This window comes from Sphaerodactylus townsendi, linkage group LG08, assembly GCF_021028975.2.
Source record: "Sphaerodactylus townsendi isolate TG3544 linkage group LG08, MPM_Stown_v2.3, whole genome shotgun sequence".
In the NCBI taxonomy this organism is placed as follows: domain Eukaryota; kingdom Metazoa; phylum Chordata; class Lepidosauria; order Squamata; family Sphaerodactylidae; genus Sphaerodactylus; species Sphaerodactylus townsendi.
The window spans coordinates 104726653-104750106 of NC_059432.1; the positions used below are offsets into that span (position 1 = coordinate 104726653).

At 46.4% G+C, this 23454-nt stretch overlaps 1 long non-coding RNA gene across 1 annotated transcript; it reads left to right on the plus strand.

Moving 5' to 3' along the window:
• The first annotated feature begins 1196 nt into the window (after positions 1-1196).
• LOC125438387 lies at positions 1197-20560 on the plus strand. The gene is made up of 2 exons (XR_007245342.1): positions 1197-1305; positions 20050-20560. It is a non-coding gene; the product is annotated as an uncharacterized LOC125438387 (long non-coding RNA).
• The last annotated feature ends 2894 nt before the right edge of the window (positions 20561-23454 follow it).

The following is a 23454-nucleotide window of genomic DNA, read 5'->3' on the forward strand; positions in this document are numbered from 1 at the left end:
TCAAAAAACGCCACCTTCGTCCCTCCATTCCTGTGGCAGTTTTTTTTATAACGTGTGTGGGGATAGATGGAACATGGCCGTAGAACAGTAGCCAATCGGAACGGAGCGGCGAAGAGGCACAGGATGATTCCGCCCTCCGAGCTGGGATCAAGCTGGCTGCAGTGGGGAATAGCAATGGCTTCGACCTAGGTCAGTACCCTTCTCAGGGAACTGGGTCGAACCTATTTTACTCATGTGCGGAATCGCCCCTTGTGAGATAGGTGTGGCTTAGAGAGTTCTGAGAGAACTGTGACTAGCCCATGGTCACCCAGCAGCCTTCACGTGGAAAAGCGGGGAATCAAACTTGGTTCTCCAGATTAGAGTCCATTGCTCTTCACACGACATTGGTATTGATTAAACATCAAACCATGAGTGAAGACATAAGACAACGTGTCATTATGAATGAAGATATGAAGACTGAGATATGTCATAATATACTGGATGGGGTTTGTGGAAATATCTGTATGTGTTTCTTCGCCCCTCAGCTGCCCCGGAAAAAAATAACATAGTAGAAAGGGGGGTGGGATATAGATATTTTGTTTCAGGAAAGGGGGAAGATATGGTTGGGAGAAGGAGAGGGAGGAATCTTACAAGTGTCAGAGGTAACACAAAAAAGCCATCCCTGTGAAATGGGGTAGACATAAAAGAAAGTGAAGGAAAGTTAAAAAAATTACCGGCGGGGGTGGTGGTTGGGGGAGAGCAGATAGGACACCTGCCAGAGAAGTTTCTTCTGCCGCTCACAGCTGGAAGGGAGAATTGAAAGGGATGCAAACAACTCTTCCAGAAGCATGAAATCGGGTTTTGTGTGTGCGTGTTTCTCTCCTCTTCCCCTCCCCACTCTCTGCCCTTTATGAGCAGTTAGTTACCTTATGCAAAAGAAAAAAGGAAAAGGAAAAAGGCATGAGGAATTCGAACATGGAGGGGGCCAAAAAAAAATTGCATCAATTTCTGCATATGAAAAGGTGAGGCGCAGGAAGTGTGCCTCTTTGAAAGCACAGTCGTGTTTGCGCTGCTTCCTGGTGGAGCCAAGAAAGCAGTAATTAATGTATCTCGAATGACTCCGAAGGGAGGCTGAATGGGGCCATCACAATGAGAAGAGGGCTTTCTCTCTCCCTCTTTCTCTCTCTCCCCTTTTCCCTTTTCCCCCTTTCAGCTCAAAAACGTGGAAGAAAGGACGCCGTTAAAAGATGGCCGCTGTGAAACGACAACTTCAATGTGTCTCTTCGCCCACTGGCCTTTCTACACGGTGGTGGGTTTTTGTTTGGGGTGAGTCTCCCAACACAATCGAGTTAATTTGTGCCAATTTTGTTTTTGGGCATGCGTTGAGGGGCCTTCTCTCCTTTTGGGGGGGCATGGGGGGTTTGGCTCTTTGATGGCGCTTTTGAGCCATTGGCTTTGCCCAAAGTTCAGATGATGTTAGCGTCCTCGTCTCCCTCTCTTTCCCATTTATGCAACATCAAGGCGAATGCAGGCGAATAACTTTGTTACCCAACATCAAGGATCTACCTTCAGGCTACTAGAAAGGTACTTCTCAGAAAGTGCGCTTCTAATATTTTAGAACCTCCACAGGCTTCAGATAAAACAAGTGTGAAATACAAAAAACCTGCAAGGATCCCGAGGAAGGTTAAACTCACAGATCCTCCACGTCAAAAACCTGAAATGTATATTTTTTTAAAAAAAATGGCTGGGATTGAGAGCAGTGAAGTCTTACATCAGGTGAGGGGAGAAAATCACTTTAAAGACAGGCCATTTTTGTGATGGATCCTGGTCTAAATATAACATATAGATATATCCCTGCATTTTTTTTTAAAAGGAAGATATAGCTAGGGGGATATAGTTGGAGGTTCTTTTTCTGTCTTTCATTCCTTTCGTTTTCTCCTAGTTCTTTATACACAGCAAATCTTCATGTCTATTGTCTCATGAGGCAGAAAAGAAAGGCTCCATTGTGCTTCAGTTTTTTTAGACCTACATTGCCTCGATAAAGGAAAATAAGTCGCCAGGGTTATTACTTGCCTCGTACACTTTTAGCCCACCCTTCTTTCCATGGATATCAGAGCAGTGCACATAATTGTTCCCTTACCCTCACAACAACCTTTTTTTTTTAAAAAAAAATGGCATTATTTCTACCCTGCCTTTTGCCTCTCTACAAGGGCCACAAAGATGGCTTTCAAATTAAAACATACATAATAAAATTGCATCTAAAAGCAACCCAGCCCCACCCCCCCACATCATTAAAACAATAAAAACCAGGGCTGAGACATTCAGAGGTGGTTTGCCTATGTGTCAGAACCCTGGATTTCCGTTCTAACTACTTGCCAGGGTCGAGGCTGAGAGGGTGTGACCAGTGGTGGGATCCAGAAATTTTAGTTACAGGTTCCCATGGTGGTGGGATTCAAACTGTGGCATAGCGCCAATGGGGCTGGGCGGGGCATGATGGGGCGTGGCCAAGCATTCTGGGGGCAGGGCATTCCTGGGCGGGGCTGTGGCAAGGACGCAGCAGCTGCGCTGGTCCTTGGGCGGGAAACGAATGCATGCAGGCGCAGGCTGCCACGCACGCCGGTGCACCTCCTGCTAGACTGCTTCAAGTTCTGCGCGCTACTGCTGAGAGGAGGGGCGTAACTCAGGCAAAAATCACGTGGCAAAATCACCAGTTAGTAACCCCCTCTCGGCAAACACAAATAATTAGTAACCTACTCTCGGGAACCTGTGAGAACCTGCTGGATCCCACCTCTGGGTGTGACCAAGGACACCCAGCAAGCTTCCATGATGAGATTTGAACCAAGGTTTCCCAGATCCTAGTCCAAAACTTTAACCGCTACCCCACGCTGGCTCTCAAATAAACAAATACGTCAGAAAATATCTTACTGTTAGCTTCCCAGCTTCCTAGCTGAATGAGTTTAAAATGCATCGTGTTAGTCACAGCGGTACGGAATTAAAAAAAAAATAATGAAAATTCATCGGGTTATGATTTACCTTACTGGATATTTCCTCCACATTTTTTTTGTTTTTTTTAAAAAAATAATCATGGTCCTTTTCTTTTCCACTGTAATTAACATGTGTGAGTAGTAATAGGCAGACACTGTGCTCTAAACAGAAGGAATGTGCCAGCGTTTGAAATGTGGCCTATTATCTCTTCTCGCAGTGTCACTTATAACATTCTCAGCGTTTTAATGCTGATGAAACTCTTTCTGTGGCCTTGGTGGAGACAGACCATTTAACTCACTCTTTGGCTGTCTGCAAACAGATTGCTTCAAATCTGATCTCGATTACTTTAAATATTTCCCAGAGGTCCTGTAAATCAATCCTGCACAGCTGTTGGTTTAGACTAACAAGCCAGTGTTGTACCAGGGAGCTTGATTTCTAACATGCTGTTAGGACACCAAATAGGGTTGCCAATTCTGGCTTGGGAAATTCCTGGAGATTTGGGAATGACGCCTGGGAAGGACAGAGTTTGGGGAGAAAGAATGGTGGTGTTTCTCACTGTGAGTGGGAGATCTCTTGCCCCCAGGTCTCATAGATGCTGTTGTTCCGGTAGTCAGAAGAAGAAGAAGAAGAAGAAGAAGAAGAAGAAGAAGAAGAAGAAGAAGAAGAAGAAGAAGAAGAAGAAGAAGAAGAAGAAGAAGAAGAAGAAGAAGAAGAAGAAGAAGAAGAAGAAGAAGAAGAAGAAGAAGAAGAGGAGGAGGAGGAGGAGGAGGAGGAGGAGGAGGAGGAGGAGGAGTTTGGATTTATATCCCCCCTTTCTCTCCTGCAGGAGACTCAAAGTGGCTTATAATCTCCTTGCCCTTCCCCCCTCACAACAAACACCCTGTGAGGTAGGTGGGACTGAGAGAGCTCCGAGAAGCTGTGACTAGTCCAAGGTCACCCAGCTGGCATGTGTGGGAGTGTACAGGCTAATCTGAATTCCCCAGATAAGCCTCCACAGCTCAGGCGGCAGAGCTGGGAATCAAACCCAATTCCTCCAGATTAGATACACGAGCTCTCAACCTCCTATGCCACTGCTGATTAAATGAAAAAAAAAAAGCACTTTTGATATGATTGCCTTTCATCACTTTTGTGGGAAACCTGGAAGTGACGTAATGTCTTTCTTGGTATGAGTTCCTAGTGATTCCTAGAGAGCCATGACATCATTTAGGGGTTTTCCCTGGAAGAAACTCTACACCGTAACACCAGTGGGGTCTTCCACATCCTGGCCCTTTCAGACTCCCCCCCCCCTCCCCAGTTGCCAGCTACTGGATGGGAACACCAGGAAGGAGCTCCAAAGCTGTCCAAAGAATTTGAGAAGCAAGTTGCTAAAAGCATCAAAACAAATAATAAAAATTTATTTCAATATATCCCAAACAAGAAGCCAGCCAGAGAAGCAGTCAGGCCTTTGGATGACCAAAGAATCTAGGGATTGCTAAAGAATGATAGGGAGATGGGTTCTGCCAAGGACTTTTAAGGAGGCAACATGAAATTATAAATGGAGTGGAGAGAGTCAACAAAGATAACTTTTTATTCCGCTCCCAAAATACTAGAATTCAAGGTCATCCAATGAGGCTGATGGGCAGTAGATTCAGGATGGACAAAAGAAGATACTTATTTACAATGTGAGAGAATAACATATGGAATTATCTGCCCAAGGAAGTAGGGATGGACCACATGTTTAAAAGGAGATTACACAAATTCATGGAAATCAGGTCTATCAGTGGCTACTGATAGGGAACCTCCACATTTACTGGCAGTCATCCTCTGAATCCCAGAACCAGGAGGGAACATCAGGGGAAGGCCTCACCCTCTATGCCCTTTTGTTGGACCTCCAGAGGAACTGGTTGTCCACTGTGTGAGACAGGATGCTGGACTAGATGGACCACTGGCCTGATCCAGCAGAGCTCTTCATGTGTTCTTAAGAAGGTCTCAGGCTCTAAGCCCTGTTGTTTGGTCTCCAGAGGAACTGGTTGTCCACTGTGTGAGACAGGATGCTGGACTAGATGTCCCACTGGTCAGATCCAGCAAAGCTCTTCAAATGCATAATGGGTTGCAGTCGGTATAAAGCGTAGGTGTCAAACTCGCGGCCCTCCAGATGTTCATGAACTACAATTCCCATCAGCCCTCGCCAGGATAGCCAATGCTCATGTTGGGAGGGACTGATGGGAATTGTAGTTCATGAACATCTGGAGGGTCACGAATTTGACACCCCTGGTATAAAGTAACCCATTTTCCTGTTTTCGTGTTCACGTGCATCCGTGAAGGCAGCAATTGGAGCCCACAGAAACAGTGCTATTGCTAAATACTGTCTCAAAGCCCATGACTTCCCTTAGGGCAGACAAAAATAGCCTGCCGCTCCTGATGAATGGCCACATAAGGTTACAGTGACAGAACAAGAGCACCTCGTGAAAGTCTGTTCTGGTCTTTTCCCCATCTCTATTTGGCAAGGTGGAATTGCTTGTTGCTGCGGAAAATTAGGGTTAAGTGAATCATATTCCTGGTTTCTTTGACACGCAATGCTTTTCCTGTCCTCTGTAGCTGAGTTAAGGGAATGTGCAGAATGAGCCATAGAGTTGAAAGGAACAGTACAGGCCTTCCAATCCAACCTCTTGCTCAATACAGAATAAGTCCACAGAAAGATTATAGTACGTTCAAGTTGAGGTGCAGCAATCGAGAAAATCATATGCTTCCGCACTGGAATATAGTCCAATATATGAGAATTATCGTTCATTTTAATGTGCTGCCTTTGTTAAAACCATTATTTTGTGCATTATGAATGTGACACAACAGCATTCATGCCACAATGTATTTTTACTTCCAAACTTTCAAATGAATGGGGGGAACAGGGCTACCCTGTTTCCCCGAATATAAGACACCCCCTGAAAATAAGACATAGTAGAGGTTTTGCTGAAGTGCGAAATATAAGGCATCCCCCGAAAGTAAGACGTAGCAAAGTTTTTGTTTGGAAGCATGACGAACAGAACACAGAAATATAAGACATCCCCTGAAAATAAGACATAGCACATCTTTGGGAGCAAAAATTAATATAAGACACTGTCTTATGTTCAGGGAAATACGGTAGGTAGGCACTAGGACCCAGGCAGAGCATTCTACAACAAAGAAGGTCCGGCATGCTTTGTTCTTTGGTGGAGGAATATACAACCCTGCTATTGTCTATACCCTGGAACAGAGTGTAGAGCAGTGATGGCGAACCTATGGCACGGGTGCCAGAGGTGGCACTCAGAGCCCTCTCTGTGGGCACGTGCAAACAGAGTTTGTCATATGGGGGGGAAATCGCCCCCCCCCCACATCTAGGCTGGCCTGGGCTGCTGGGCTCGAATATTAGCATTAAACTTAAGACCTAGTTTTGGGGAAGCAGTGTAAGTAACCCTGTAAATCGCTGTTAAAGCCGACTGATTTTCATGCAAGCAACTAAAGTGCAATCCTTTACCTGGGAGTAAGCTTGGTTGCTGGCAATGGGGCTTGCTTCTGAGCAAACCCTCCTAGGGCCGTGATCCACCTGTTAGAAGAGCTGCATGGTTGCTTCAAAGCAAAGCCAACAACTACCACCAAGCTCCTAACCAACCGTTTTTTCTAAACTAAAACCTCAGTATTCAAGTTAAATTGCCATGTTGGCACTTTGCGATAAATAAGTGGGTTTTGGGTTGCAATTTGGGCACTCAGTCTTCAAAAGGTTCGCCATCACTGGTGTAGAGCATCCCAGACAAGTGTTTGTCCAGCTGCTGTCAGTGAGGGGCAAGTTCGCTGGAATGAGAATGCAGAAAAGCTTTCCTGGGTTTGCTCGCAGGGTTCCTTTCCTGTGCTGTACAGAGTTTCCCCCTGGCTTTTGCATGGCTGTTAGTTGGAGGGACCTGGGGGGTGGGGGGAATGCAGAGGAGAGCTGGCTTCTACATTAGGTGGCTGCTGATTAGACAGCAGCTGTATGCAGCCTGTGTAAGCAGGTTTGCGAAGGAGGGACACATATAATTTCCCTTGATAAAGATATTATTGAAATGCGCGGAACACCAGCCTTTGCAGCTGTCTCTTTTCTTTGTTGCTGACTTCAGCACTTTTTTTTACAGCTGTTTCTGGTCCCCATTTTTCATCTGGAGCTTGCCCCAGGTTTGGAGGCCCCGGCCACCTTCGGAGACAATGCCAGCACTCACAAGGATGGCAAGAACATAGCTGTGAATACACACTGAAAGTGTGGGGAAAGAGCCTCAATGTGTGAATTAACTCCTCAAGAGTGCTCCTCAATCTTTCCCTTTTGTGGATTAATTGATCTGGGATAGCTGCCACTCTCTGGCAGTATGCTCAGAATCCCTAATGGCGGTTTTCAAGTTTTCATTGGCACTTGAATATGCATGGAGAGAATCGCGCGGCATCCAACTGTTTGTCCAAACATCCTGGCCACCTGATATGAGAGGAAGTAGTCCGCCCAGAAGGATCAAGAGAAGGAAATTTTTTTTACAGCCCAGTCCTCTGCATATTTACTTGAAAGTAAGTCCCACTGAGTTCAGTGAGACTTCTCCCCAGGTAAACAGCAGCAGTGGCATAGGAGGTTAAGAGCTCGTGTATCTAATCTGGAGGAACCGGGTTTGATTCCCAGCTCTGCCGCCTGAGCTGTGGAGGCTTCTCTGGGGAATTCAGACTCGCCTGTACACTCCCACACATGCCAGCTGGGTGACCTTGGGCTAGTCACAGCTTCTCGGAGCTCTCTCAGTCCCACCTACCTCACAGGGTGTTTGTTGTGAGGGGGGAAGGGCAAGGAGATTGTAAGCCCCTTTGAGTCTCCTGCAGGAGAGAAAGGGGGGATATAAATCCAAACTCTTCTTCTTCTTCTTCTAAATATGCATAGCAATGCAATCTTCTGCTCTCACACGAAACATGCTTCTGGTCAATGCAAATAAATCAGTTCTGTTGAAACCTGTGAACTCCCCCTCACCAAGGGAATGGCTTACCGTGCAGTCCTGTGCAGAGTTACTGCAGTATTGGTCCACCACGGAAATCAATGTTTTTTTATAAAGTTGTAACTCTGCATAGGATTACACTGTCCGAATTACATTGAGACAGTGAAGTTCTATGATGGGAACTGCTGATGTATTATTTGGCTAGAAAATACGCTGTAGAGAAGGGAAAGGACTGTGGCATTAGTGAATGAAGGGGTTAGGGTTAGGGTTAGGGTGCATTTTACCACTTTTTATATGCCATTAAAGGTATTGTATTTGTATTTGTATTTGAATGAAGGGGTTAATATTTTCCTTCTGGACCACTGCCATGATCCAAATTGGACCTATTACCTAAGGAGAAAAGACAAGCTCCCATTCTGGGTCTGTCTTATTTCCCTACTGGACTTTATTGCTGCCCAGTTAATGAGAAGAAGAAGAAGAAGAAGAAGAAGTGTTGGATTTATATCCCCCCTTTTTCTCCTGTAGGAGACTCAAAGGGGCTGACAAATTCCTTTTCCTTCCCCCCTCACAACAAACACCCTGGGTCTTTCCCCACTCACCTTCTGCTGCGCGCTACTCCGGGAAAGTAGCGCGGGGTCCAGCAGCGCTTCCCACTTGCAAGGGCGGCAACCACGCAGCCGCCCTGATGCTGTCGCTCTTGCACCACCTCAGCGTGCGTCATTCCTGGTGCTGAAGAAACGGCACCTTTTGATGACCGCGGGGTCGTGGGGAACCCCGAGAGCGCGCCAGGAATGACGCGCGCTGAGGGGGCGCGAGAGCGGCGTGCAGCAGAAGGTGAGTGGGGAAAGCCCCCCTGTGAGGTAGGTGGGGCTGAGAGAGCTCCAAAGAACTGTGACTTGCCCAAGGTCACCCAGCTGTGTTGGAGTGCACAGGCTAATCTGAATTCCCCAGATAAGCCTCCACAGCTCAAGCGGCAGAGCTGGGAATCAAACCTGGTTCCTCCAGATTAGAGTGCACCGGCTCTTAACCACTACGTCACTGCTGCTCCTGAGCAAAGTTAATGGGCAAAATTGGATTGCAAGAGAGTTCACCCCCGTTCCGCGGCCCTTTCCACACAGCAAAACCTGAACTGAAATTCCTTCAGGTGGACTTGATTCTTGGGGGGAGGGTTACGGTGCTGTCAGCTCTGAAAAATAAATGGTAAGGGATCATTCATCCCTTCACTTAATCACAGAGCAAGGGATCAGTTGAGGAGTAGAAAAACTTTTTGGCTAGGTTGTCTTCTTTTAAAATGTCCTAATAATATGAAGTCATTGCAGTTAAAAGAGCAAAGCGGGATCTTCTGCAAGGGCAGCCTGTAATTTGGAAGGCATTTTTGAGCAGAACTTTGAAGAGAGAGTGATTGTGTGGAGTGTCGTTCCTCAATTATATATACCATGAGCAAATGCTGACATTTTATTCGGCAAGATATGTCACTTCAAGAAATAGCCTTTGGAACATCAGTTATTTGAGATCTTTGTTGAGGAGTGCACGCCATTGTGCGAAGCTCAGAGAGATTTTAGTTTGCTAAAATAGTCAGCAGTGTGATACTGCTATTACAAAGAAAACAGATCTTTGGTTGTGTGATATCCTTCTGCACCAAGCCGTTTGGAATAAGAACATAAGAACATAAGAACAAGCCAGCTGGATCAGACCAAAGTCCATTTAGTCCAGCTCTCTGCTACTCGCAGTGGCCCACCAGGTGCCTTGGGGAGCTCACATGCAGGATGTGAAAGCAATGGCCTTCTGCAGCTGTTGCTCCCGATCACCTGGTCTGTTAAGGCATTTGCAATCTCAGATCAAGGAGGATCAAGATTGGTAGCCATAAATCGACTTCTCCTCCATAAATCTGTCCAAACCCCTTTTAAAGCTATCCAGGTTAGTGGCCATCATCACCTCCTGTGGCAGCATATTCCAAACACCAATCACACGTTGCGTGAAGAAGTGTTTCCTTTTATTAGTTCTAATTCTTCCCTTCAGCATTTTCAATGGATGCCCCCTGGTTCTAGTATTGTGTGAGAGAGAAAAATTTCTCTCTGTCAACATTTTCTACCCCATGCATAATTTTGTAGACTTCAATCATATCCCCCCTCAGCCGCCTCCTCTCCACACTAAAGAGTCCCAAACGCTGCAGCCTCTCCTCATAAGGAAGGTGCTCTAGTCCCTCAATCATCCTCGTTGCCCTTCTCTGCACTTTTTCTATCTCCTCAATATCCTTTTTAAGATGCGGCGACCAGAACTGGACACAGTACTCCAAGTGCGGTCGCACCACTGCTTTATATAAAGGCATGACAATCTTTGCAGTTTTATTCTCAATTCCTTTTCTAATGATCCCCAGCATAGAATTTGCCTTTTTTACAGCAGCCATGCATTGAGTTGACATTCCCATGGAACTATCAACTAAGACGCCTAAATCCCTTTCCTGGTCTGTGACTGGAATGGTGGCATAGTTCAGTGGCAGAAGATGTGCTTTGTATATTCAAGGTCACAGGATCAAGTTTCATCAACTCTGCCTAGAGGATCTTGTCTACCAGTTCTCAGATAGCCATTGCCCTTAGGGGTAAGAGGGGGTTTGGTGTAGCAACAAGAGGGGAGCATCAAAAATGAGCATCATGCCACATTGTGACATCACTTCCAGGTTTAGATCCAGAAGTGATGACATCAGTGACACTCTAGGAATTTCCTAAACATTGTGATCTCTGCTAGGTGTCTATGGACTCAGGCTCATACTCATTTTATTCATTTATTTTATTTAATTCATAGGGCACCCTTCTCCATATGAGTTCAGAGCATCTACAGCATTAGCTATAACAATGAAATATATAAAACACACCCCAGCTGCATTAACCTCCTGGAGGGATGGACACAGAGGTGGGATCCAGTAGGTTCTCACAGGTTCCCGAGAGTAGGTTGCTCATTATTTGTGTGTGCCGAGAGGGGGTTACTAATTGGTGATTTTGCCACGTGATTTTTGCCTTAGTTACGCCCCTCCTCTCAGCAGTAGCGCGCAGAACTTGAAGCAGTCTAGCAGGAGGTGCACCGGTGTGTGTGGCAGCCTGCGCCTGCATGCATTCGTTTCCCGCCCAAGGACAGGCGCAGCAGCTGCGTCCTTGCCACAGCCCCGCCCAGGAATGCCCCTCCCCCGGAATGCCCGGCCACACCCCCGTCGTGCCCCGCCCAGCCCCATTGGCGCTACGCCACAGTTTGAATCCCACCACCATGGGAACCTGTTACTAAAATTTTTCAGCTCACTCCACCCCCTGCAGAATTCTGGTCCCACCAGGACTCAGCCGATTGAATTCCAGACACCGCTTTTTGAACAACTAGTGTTGCATTTCATGTGGTACTGTGAAGTCTGTTCAAATCATGCACAAAACATTGTTGTAATGATTTAAAACGTTGTATGTGTGTTTCTTTAAAATGAGAGGTAGGAGAAAGCAGGGTGAAAGGGGGATGAGAGAGCGAGATGGTTGGTTGTCACTGGAGAGTGAAGAGTCTGTGCTGAACTGATACAGAGAAAGAGGTTGTCTGTGCTAAATGTATAGTTGTCATGATGGGGCCGCTGTGAGTTGGGGGAGATGGCTTTCACTTTTGCAGGTGCCGTGCTATCACTTCTAGCTGTGGCCTTGGAGGTCTGTGGCTGGGAAGAGACTACAGGCCGGACAATGAGAACTGTCTGCTTCTCGCGTGGGGGTGGGGATCTCATACTCATATTATCAAGAGTTTGGTGCGTTTTTCAACTCTCTTTCTATGTTCCTGACATGTTTGCAAGAAAAGCCTTGAACCCATCAAGTAATTATTGTCTGAACGGGGGAATCTGACAAGAGTGTTATACGAACTGTAGGATTGCTAAAGAAATTGTTAGAAACTTTGAAAGAGTTGGCAAAGGAGTCAAATCCTAATACGGTTTCCGAGACATAAAGAAAGAGTGGATTGATGTGGAGGGAAAGTCAGTTCAGCAGAAGATTGTTGCCTCAGATTGGTTTTCTTATAGTAAAATTACAGTGGGAACCTCGGATTTCGCCGATAATCCGTCTGGCGATTATCGGCAAAATCCGAAACCGGCGATTTCCTAAACTGCACTGTTTGAACATGTGCAAACAGCGTAGCAAATTTACGTCGGCGAAATCCAAGACTGTCGGCTACTGTGTTTCCCCGAATATAAGACAGTGTCTTATATTAATTTTTGCTCCTAAAGATGCGCTATGTCTTATTTTCAGGGGATGTCTTATTTTTCTGTGTTCTGTTCGTCGGGCATGCTTCCAAACAAAAACTTTGCTACGTCTTACTTTCGGGGGATGCCTTATATTTCGCACTTCAGCAAAACCTCTACTACGTCTTATTTTCAGGGGATGTCTTATATTTGGGGAAACAGGGTTAATCCGAGATGTTCTAACGGCCAGCGGTGACTGGCAAAAAATGAAATCAGCGATTTCCGAAGGCGCTGATTTCCAAGGTTCCGCTGTAGTTCTTGAAACCTTTGAGCAAAAGAACGTATATCAATAAAATTTGAATTTGTTAAATGTAACCTGGAATCCCACACTAGTAATTTCCTCAGGACCACGTAGCCCTTGGGAATGGCTTTAAAGCTCGGGCCCACTACTTTAGGAGGAAATAAAAAGGAGTTTGGAATTAAATTCCTGGTGGCAGCAAAATATATTTATTTATTTTTATTTATTTATTAATTCGGCTTTTATACCGCCCGATCCCCGAAGGGCTCCGGGCGGTGAACAGCAAAGATTCAGAGACAACAGGAGCAAAACACATATACAATATAAAGACATAAGCTCCATCTCATGTCAGCACTAAAATAACCTAAAACCAGCGGAAACAAATTAATACATAAAAGCATGGCAGAAATGCAACTTATAATTTAAAACCTACCCCCAGAAAAGGGGGGGGGGACGGTAGGCCCCTCAATATGAGGGGACCTGATATGGCTGGCCCTGAAAACCAGAGGGCAATAAGGAGCAGTAGGGGGCACCATATCCAGCTGACCCGAACCTCCCAAAGGCCCGGTGGAACAACACAGTCTTACAGGCCCTGCCGGAACTCACCCAGGTCCTGCAGGGCCCGAACCCAGTTGGAGGGAAGGGTGTTCCACCAGGCCGGGGCCAGTGCTGTAAAAGTCCTGGCCAGCGTGGAGGCTTCAACCCGCTGTCATAGAGGGGCCAGGGATCACCAGCAAATTGGCCTCTGCTGATCGCAGAGGCCGAGTAGGGATATATGGCAGGGTGATGTGGTCCCGAAGATGCGAGGGTCCCGAGGCAGCGCCAAGGCCTTGAAGGTCAAAGTACACCTTGAAGATGATTCGGAGTGCGACTGGAAGCCAGTGCGGCTGGCGCCTTACAGAGCTGAATATATGGTATCTAAAGCCTCCTGTGAAGACGAAAGGCGAGCAGGCGCTATGCTGGACCAGCTTTAACTTCGGGAATCAAAGCGCCAAAGGAAGGCCAGCGTAAAAGCGAGTTACAATAGTCCTAGCCTGGAGGTGACCGTTGCATGGATCACAGTGGCCAGGTCCATTTGGGAGAGAAAGGGGGCCAGCGGGCCTGGCGAAGATGGAAAAAGCGCGAATCCGGGTTGGCAGGGGCCACCTGGGTCTCCATAGAAAGAGATGAATCCAGGTGGACCCACGGGCCTACTTGAGGGCCGAGATCAGCGCCAATGAGACCCCCTCCCACACCGGCGGCTGGAAATCCCCAGCCTCTCCCTCATGGCCCAGCCAGAGGACCTCCGTCTTCGATGGATTCAGTTGCAGCCTGCTCTGTTTCAACCAACCAGCTACCGCCTCCAAACAATGCTGGAGAGATATATAGAGAAATAAAGGAATAAATAAATATCATTTTGCACTTATTATATTTATTTACAAAGGAATCAGAGAGTGGCCATTGCAGTTATCTTATTGATGACTTGATGATTTCTAGAATAAGAATGACCCCCCACACACACTCACACACAAAACCCCTCTGGATGCGAAGAAGGGGGTCTCTGATTTTGGGCAGCTCTTAGAATGCACACAAGCCATGTTAGATGGTAAGTTTTCACCAAGGGACTCCATCTTGTCCACGAGGCAGGGCACAATGGGTAGGAGTCCCAACCTGGAGATCTGAAATAAAGGTGAACTCTAGCTTACTTCGATTTCAAGTGAAGTCTGCATGTTTTAAATCAAACATCATTTAGGAAGTATCTTTAGAAGTGAGAGAGGTCTCGGTTTTCACCTCTCTTTTTCTTTTGTTCCGTTGTTAAGCCCAAAAGCTTGAACGGAATGTGTGTATTCTTTTATTCCTTTATTAAACTTCCTTATATTTTTGAACTCTCTAAGTCTGATCTCTCGAAACTCACCAGATTTGGTCTAGCTATCTGAAGTCTATTTGGTCTAGCTATCTGAAGTCTGGTGCCGGGATGAGGAGCAAGAGAAACTGGCAGTCTCTGGAGCACGATAATTCAAAAGTGTGAAGTCGTGATGGATCACCTCTGCGCTTGCTCATAGAAGGGTAGCAGGGAAGGCAGCCGCTAGGCAAGGCCTCTAAAAGCAATGTAAGCACAGAGAGTGAGATGCACGTCTCCTACTGGCAGGAAATACTCCTAAGAGACATTGGGGACTGTGGGTAATTGGAACTCTTGAGGAGAGACGGGAAGGGATGCATCGCCAAGGAGAGACTTGGAGTAGCTGCAGGGTTTTTTCAATGGGGCTTTCCCCACTCACCTTCTGCTGCGTGCCGCTCTCGCGCCCCCTCAGCGCGTGTCATTCCTGGCGCGCTCTCGGGGTTCCCTGTGGGGTCATCAAAAGGTGCCGTTTCTTCAGTGCCAGGAATGACGCGCGCTGAGGTGGTGCAAGAGTGGCAGCGTCGGGGCGGCTGCGTGGTTGCCGCCCTTGCAAGTGGGGAGCGCCGCTGGACCCCGCGCTACTTTCCCGGAGTAGCGCGCAGCAGAAGGTAAGTGGGGAAAACCCCAATCTCCTGGGTGGGGGGAATCAGAACGAAAAAAGAAGGGCTGGTGGATCCTCTCCTCTACGGTGGAGTAGGCATTACAGTGCATGGGTGATAAGTCCATACACTTTGAAGCATCCTGCCTTACAAAAGCATCTAGGGCTGCTCAAATCTGCCATATTTTGGCAAATTCAGTCAGAATCCCCAGAATCCGAGATTCATTTTAGAAGGAGAGAGAGGAAATATTATAATAAAAACCCTAGAAAGTCTGGATTTGTTTTAGGTGTGGGTTTTGACCTTTAAGGCGTTATGCGGCTTGGGACCCTCATACCTTCGGGACCGCATCACCCCATACGTCCCTACTCGGTCTCTGCGTTCAGCAGAGGCCAATTTACTGGTGGTCCCCGGCCCCTCAATGATGCGGCTGGCCTCCACATGGGCCAGGACTTTTACAGCACTGGCCCCGGCCTGGTGGAACACCCTTCCTCCAGCTGTCCGGGCCCTGCGGGACCTTCCTGAATTCCGCAGGGCATGTAAGACCGTGTTGTTCCACTGGGCCTTTGGAGTGTCCAGCCGCTGATTGAGGTGCCCCCTCACTGCTCTTTGCCCTTGTGTTGTTACATCAGGGTCTCCCTCATATTGAGGGGCCCGCCGTCCCCCTCCTTGGGGTAGGTTTTAATTGGGGTTTTCTGGACGCCTCTTGCTTATTTATCTATTAACTATTAACCGCTGTTTTATAAGAGTTTTTAAGATGTTTTATTGATTATTAACGAGATGGAGCCTATGTGTTTGATTCTTGTACTGTATATGATTTGCCCCTGCTTAATTTTGTTTGATTCTTCTTGTTCACCGCCCGGAGCCCTTCAGGGACTGGGCGGTATAGAAATTGAAGAAATAAATAAATAAATAAAATAAATAGTATTGGACCATGTGATTACTGTACTCTTGGCATGGCAAACAAATAGGATATGCCGAATGCCGAGGTAAGCAGCTGTCTCCAGTTACGTGGAAATTCCACTTGTAGATTTCAGCTCTTATGGCTAACAGACGTATCCACCATTAAGTAGCACCTGAGCAGAGGCTAGGAGGACTTGCACTGGGCCCTTTGTGACATGCCACCAAAGGATGGCCAGATCTCCCACCACAGCAGGACACCCACCCCCCCACACACCTGGTACCAGAAATTATGTCACCGCATGGTTATGCCACCATAGGATTCTGTAGTGTTTTGGTGGAATCCTAGAGCATCACTCTGATGTGCTGGTGTCACTTCCAGGTTTATGCAGGAAGTGACATCACAGCATTATTGGGATGTCTATTTTTTCATGTCCCTGCCCCCTACAACTCCCATTGGTTGCCAGCTCTCAGCTAGCAACCTTAGGAATCAGTCAGGGTGATAACATCATCTGCACACACCAGCCTCTGCCCAGGCTGAGAGGGGACTGCTATAACTTCTTCAGTTGTGTCTACTATGACAGCGAGACAGTTTCTGAAGCTGTTCACAGTGCCTTTCAACAACACTCACAGGCAGAACAGTCCTCTTGTTCCAATCACCTGAAGCCTATTTTCTATGCCATGGTTCTTAACTGGGATCCATGCACACCTAGGGAGAATGCAACACACACACCTGCACTGCAGATCCAGTGATGCCCCCAAGAAAAATGTGAGAACATAAGAACAAGCCAGCTGGATCAGACCAGAGTCCATCTAGTCCAGCTCTCTGCTACTCGCAGTGGCCCACCAGGTGCCTTTGGGAGCTCACATGCAGGAGGTGAAAGCAATGGCCTTAAGAACATAAGAAAGAGCCTGCTGGATCAGACCGGAGTCCATCTAGTCCAGCTCTCTGCTACTCGCAGTGGCCCACCAGGTGCCTTTGGGAGCTCACACGCAGGATGTGAAAGCAATGGCCTTCTGCGGCTGTTGCTCCTGAGCACCTGGTCTGTTAAGGCATTCGCAATCTCAGATTGTAATGTGAAGTTAGACCCCTTGGTAATCATGATTTTCTATAGCTAAGGTCGCGAGAAGCCTGAATAGCCCAAATCAACCTGAGCTTGTGAGAGTTTGGAAGCTAAGCAGGGTCAGCCATAGTTATTACTTGGATGGGAGACTACCAGAAGGGGTGCTATGCAGAGGAAAGCAATGGTAACCCCCTTACTCATCTCTTCCCTTGAGAACCCCATGAGGAATTCAACCAGAGGTGGGATCCAGCAGGTTCTCACAGGTTCCCGAGAGTAGGTTACTAATTATTTGTGTGTGCCGAGAGGGGGTTACTAATGGGTGATTTTGCCACGTGATTTTTGCCTTAGTTACGCCCCTCCTCTCAGCAGTAGCGCGTAGAACTTGAAGCAGTCTAGCAGGAGGTGCACTGGCGTGCATGGCAGCCTGCGCCTGCATGCATTCATTTCCCACCCAAGGACTGGCGCAGCAGCTGCGCGCTTGCCACAGCCCCGCATAGGAATGCCCCGCCCCCGGAATGCCTGGCCACACCCCCGTTGTGCCCCGCCCAGCCCCATTGGCACTATGCCACTGTTTGAATCCCACCACCACAGGAACCTGTTACTAAAATTTTTGGATCCCACCACTGGATTCAACCATATATCGGTTGTGACTTGATGACCCTTAGTTATTACAAAAGCTCATGGTAGCCAGTTCAGGTGAAAGCTGATCAAACACTTTCATGGGTAGTGAAGATCTAAATTCTACAATGAGGCAAGGAGGCGATTAATCCATAGAATTTCCCCCATAGCTGGTCAGAATGCGTACTTATCACTTATCAGGAAGGAGCAATCATTCCTATATGATTACGGGGAGTTCATTTTCTGTTTTATATCTTGGCCCAGGGCGTGCGGAAATGTATCCGCAAACCGTGAAAAGGTCACATGGATCAATTTACTAGCTTATTTTCTTTTTTTTATTTAAAAATTTGCTTCTCGTAGGATGGCCCAAAGATTGTGTAACACAAACTTTGCCTGAGCATGAGTGAAAGAAAACATAGGTAAATAGAGTCGAGTGATGATAAGAAGCAGCAACGTGTAAAATTCTTGGCAGCGACGGCCAAACGCATAGCAGAAAGTTTTCCACGCACCTTCGGAAGGTGGACCTGTTGCACCAGTTCGGCTGCCTTCTTGAACGGGTCGTCAGCCCACCTTGAATGTCAAGGCGAGGGAGGATGCTGAGAGAAAAAACAGCATCTTAATCTCTCCGAGGCCAATTTCACGTGCGTTTGGAATTGAACGGATCACTGAGATTTGCCAGTCTTGAAACACTGACAACGTATTAATCGTATGTCACTTGGCTGGGAAGAATTAAGCGCTGGGGGTGGGGGTGGGAGGAGACATTTCTTGGTTGAGCGGCTGAAAGGGACACTCCCCCTTTCCCCCTTCAAACAAGAACTGATATGAACAATGAGAGGCAGGTTTGGTTTCTGGCCAGAAGACAGAAAGTTAAATGTGGTTTAAGTGCAAGTCACTCAAGGGATCCCCAAGCAGAAGATGGCCAAAATACTAGAACAATGGTCAGGAGCTATGAATGTAGCACTTACAGCTACTTATGTAGGGCACATCGATATGGGAATGTCTGAGAAAGATTGTTTTACTGGTTTCTTGGAATGTTTTGGAATTTTTAATAGCTTTGCATTTTCTCACTTTCTAAAAGGTCTTTCATTTTTAAAGGGTTAGATCTTGGGAAAGGGATTTGGGCGTCTTAGTTGATAGTTCCATGGGAATGTCAACTCAATGCATGGCAGCTGTGAAAAAGGCATACTCTATGATGGGGATAATTAGGAAAGGAATTGAGAATAAAACTGCAAAGATTGTCATGCCCTTATATAAAGCAGTGGTGCGACCGCACTTGGAGTACTGTGTTCAGTTCTGGTCGCCACATCTCAAAAAGGATATTGAGGAGATGGGAAAAGTGTAGAGAAGGGCAACGAGGATGATTGAGGGACTAGAGCACCTTCCTTATGAGGAGAGGCTGCAGCGTTTGGGACTCTTTAGTTTGGAGAGGAGATGTCTGAGGGGGGATATGATTGAAGTCTATAAAATTATGCATGGGGTAGAAAATGTTGACAGAGAGAAATGTTTCTCTCTTTCTCACAATACTAGAACCAGGGGGCATACATTGAAAATGCTGGGGGGAAGAATTAGGACTAATAAAAGGAAAGACTTCTTCACGCAACGTGTGATTGGTGTTTGGAATATGCTGCCACAGGAGGTGGTGATGGCCACTAACCTGGAAAGCTTTAAAAGGGACTTGGACAGATTTATGGAGGAGAAGTCAATTTATGGCTACCCATCTTGATCCTCTTTGATCTGAGATTGCAAATGCCTTAACAGTCCAGGTGCTCGGGAGCAGCAGCAGCAGAAGGCCATTGCTTTCACCTCCTGCGTGTGAGCTCCCAAAGGCACCTGGTGGGCCACTGCGAGTAGCAGAGAGCTGGACTAGATGGACTCTGGTCTGATCCAGCTGGCTTGTTCTTATGTTCTTATGTTCTTATGTTGGATTCGCCAGTATGATATTATTTCTGCTCAGCTAGCCAAATTGGCCCTGGGTTCTGATTGGTGCCTGTGAGTCAACATTAGTTCTGTGGGGCTTGCAATAGTGTCCCCCTGCCTAGGTTTGTTTGGCTTGGATTCTCTGATTTGACATTGGTTGTGTTGGGCGTGCTACATTGGTCCTTTGTTTGGCTGGCATTCTCTAGTATGGTATTACTTCAGTTGGAGCGGGTAATGGTGTTTGCGTTTGGAGGCTTTTGACAAGTGGTGGCTCTTGTGTGGTTGTTTAGTGGCTCATTACAATACAATACAATGGCTCATTACAATACAATACAATCCTTTCTGTTGAAGACTGAGAAGTTAGGGAAGTTTCATCCCTAGTCCAAATTTTCAGTCCGAAAAAGACCTTGGCAGCTGGGTTTGTGTTACGATTGCCATTTGAGAAGGAGTTCTAATGTATATTATCTTATAGGTCAGGGGTAGGGAACCTGCGGCTCTCCAGATGTTCAGGAACTACAATTCCCATCAGCCTCTGTCAGCATGGCCAATTGGCCATGCTGGTAGGAAACTGATAAGGGAATGAGTTCTGAACCTAATTTGATCCTGAAACACTGATTCCATTATAAATTGATATTTGTTTTCTTTTCAAGTCTCATTTCTACCCCTTCTTAGGTAATCCGGCGAAATTTCAGAGAGCAGGAAATACCTCTGATGCTTCAGATGTTCATGGACTACAATTCCCATCATCCCCTGCTGGCATGGCCAGAGTTGGACACCCCTGTGGGCCGAGACAAATCACCCTCCATTTCTGACCTTACACAGAAAGTTCTGCAGCGCTGTGGGATATTTGTTGACGTTCTTTACCTCCAGTTGGGTTGCCGAGCTCTGTGTCCTCTGTGGAAGGGCAGACAGTCAAAGGCGTTGATGCTCCCCAGCGAGAAAAAATCCCTTCTTACGCAACCCCAACCTGTTTTCTGTGGCCATCTCCTCCCACTTGGTCTTCATTGATAGGCAAGAGGCAAATAATCTCCTGTTGACATCCAGCCCCGGGGAAATTAACCATCTCAGTAACTGAGGCCCAGATTGACAGAGCTGATGAGCAACCATAAAGGAATGTATTCTGACTCCAGAGGAAGCCTCTTCTCTGTGTCTTTCTGTGCACATGAATAAAACTTTGTTCGTCTCAAAGGTGCGACTGGAGTCATTTATTTTTGCTGCTGCTTCAGACCTGCACAGCTACCCACCTGAATCTATGCTTTTCAAGGGTTGGACAACTGTTGGCTGTTCCTTACAACAATTGAAGGGATGTACAATGATCTGAAACTGAACTCCTAGTCATGAGGCCAATCTGCTGGTGGTCCCCACAATGATATGGCTGGCCTCCATGCGGACCAGGGCCTTTACGGCCTCGGCCCCGGCCTGGTGGAACACTCTTCCTCCAGCTGTCCGGGCCCTGCGGGACCTTGGTGAATTCCGCAGGGCCTGTAAGACTGAGTTGTTCCACCGGGCCTTTGGAGTAACCAGCCGTTGATGGTGCCCCCCCTTCTGTTCTCGTCTCTGTTTACATCTTTTTATTGATGGAGCCAGCAGTCTTCCCATTTAGGGAGGGTTTTAAAATGGGTTTGGCTGGGCGCCTCGACTTCGATTTTAAATTTTGTACTAACCGCTGTTTTTAATGGGGATTTAGTAATCTATTTATATTGGAATTAAATTGTTTAGTTTTGATTGTGTTTAGTTGTATTATGATTTAACTTTGTTGTACACCGCCCAGAGCCCTTCGGGGATAGGGCGGTATATAAAACTAAACAATAAATAAATAAATAAATAAATAAATGAATGAATGAATGAATGAATGAATGAATGAATGAATGAATGAATGAATGAATGAACACCCTTACCATTGTTTTTTTAAAAAAAACTGTTATACATGCAGTTTAAAAAAGCTATAACATACTTTCTGAAACATTTTTTTCCCCCTCTAACAAGCTCAAGAGGGGCACATACAATATTCCATTCCCCCATTATATTCTCACAACAATCTTGTGAGGTGGTCAAGGCCACAAGTGTGTAGCTTGTCCGGTGTCACTGAACAAACTTCAGGATAATGTGCAGATCTGTAATCAAGTCTCCCATATTCTAGTTTGATTTACACTGCCGCATACTACCTCTGAATATAGTTGAGCGGTTTAAGTGATCTGTTGGGAATGTTTTACAACTGACCTCATATAATAAATTCAAAAGTGCCGATCTATAAATATGCACTAAACTCCCCCCCCCCTAAATAAAATTTGTCAATACGGTTCTTATAAATAGACACAAAGACGATCTTCAGTATAACCGTTCTTTAATTTCAGAGGAAACATTACTGTCTAGTGACAGATCAAAGCGTTCTGATCTTTTCAACTTAGGACTAGTCATACTTTTTGTTTATTTTCAAATCCCTTGATTCGAGGGTGCTTTGTCCTAGTCAGGGTCATGTAATCCACTCCAGGTTCCTCTTTTCTTTTGTCCTAAAGCACACCAGAATGACGCTATTGTGCAGGTTTGTATCAGAACAGGGAGCTGCTACCGTTTCTCTCTCTCTCTCCCTCTCATTTTTTGCCATCAAGTGACAGCTGACTTAGGGCAACCCTGTAGGGCACAGGTGTCAACCTCGCAGCCCTCCAGATGTTATGGACTACAGTTCCCATCATCCCCTGCCAGCATGATGGTTGCAGGGGATGATGGGAACTGTAGTCCATAACATCTGGAGGGCCGCGAGTTTGACACCTATGCTGTAGGGTTTTCATGGCAAGAGACATACAGAGGTGGTTTCCCATTGCTTGCCTCTGCATCGTGACCCTGGTATTCCCTGGTGATCTCCCATCCCGATACTGACCGGGGCCCACCCTGCTTAGCTTCTGAGATCTGATGAGATCAGGGCTACGCAGGTCATGCCACCACCATGTCCACAGTTCCCATCTCTGCCATGTGAGAGAAGCTGCAAAGAATATTGCATATATGGGTGCAGTGGCTGGCACCTCTGACATTCAGATTAGCCTGCACACTCCCACACAAGCCAGCTGGGTGACCTTGGGCTAGTCACAGCTTCTCGGAGCTCTCTCAGCCCCACCTACCTCACAGAGTGTTTGTTGTTGTGAGGGGGGAAGGGCAAGGAGATTGTAAGCCCCTTTGAGTCTCCTACAGGAGAGAAAGGGGGGATATAAATCCAAACTCCTCCTCCTCCTCCTCCTCCTCCTCCTCCTCCTCCTCTCCTCTTCTTCTTCTTCTTCTTCTTCTTCTTCTTCTTCTTCTTCTTCTTCTTCTTCTTCTTCTTCTTCTTCTTCTTCTTCTTCTTCTTCTTCTTCTTCTTCTTCTTCTTCTTCTTCTTCTTCTTCTTCTGCCAACAATGACATTAGTTTAGCCTGATCTGCCTCCTACAAAATCAGGATAAAATGGATTCAAGGAGTCTTCACATTCTGGAAAATCTTGAGGTTAAAATGGACCCCAGGAATCTTTTGCATTCTGAAGCATATCGAGGATAAAATGGACCCCAGGAATCTTTCACATTCTGGGAAATCTCGAGGATAAAATGGACCCCAGGAGTCTCTCACATTCTGGAACATATCTAGGACACCAAAGGAACCAGACATTCAACCTGCCAATGATTATAAGAACAAACTCTTTCACTATAAGGAATCAACCTTCTAATACTATTGGGGTTAATATGTAAAAAGCAGCTAAATCCATACAAAAGTCAAATGGGTACATTTTGAACCATCTTCAAAACATACATTTTGAAGTTCCTAAGTGGCCTTCAAGGGCAAGTCCACAAACAGCATATTGCAGTTGCCCAGCCTTAAGGTTACAGCAGCAGGGAGCAGCAGTTATTTTAATAATAGAAAGGTAGGATAGACATTTTTTCAAAATAGATTAAAACGCATAAAACTGATAGAGGAAAAATAGCATTAGACCAGGTCTATGCCTATAGTAGCATGAGGTAGAATGGGATGACAGAGTCCTGAACTGGTACACTGAACTGAATAACTTCAGGTTGCTGATAGGGAATTGCCTTCCTAAATGGACCTCTGCATTAAA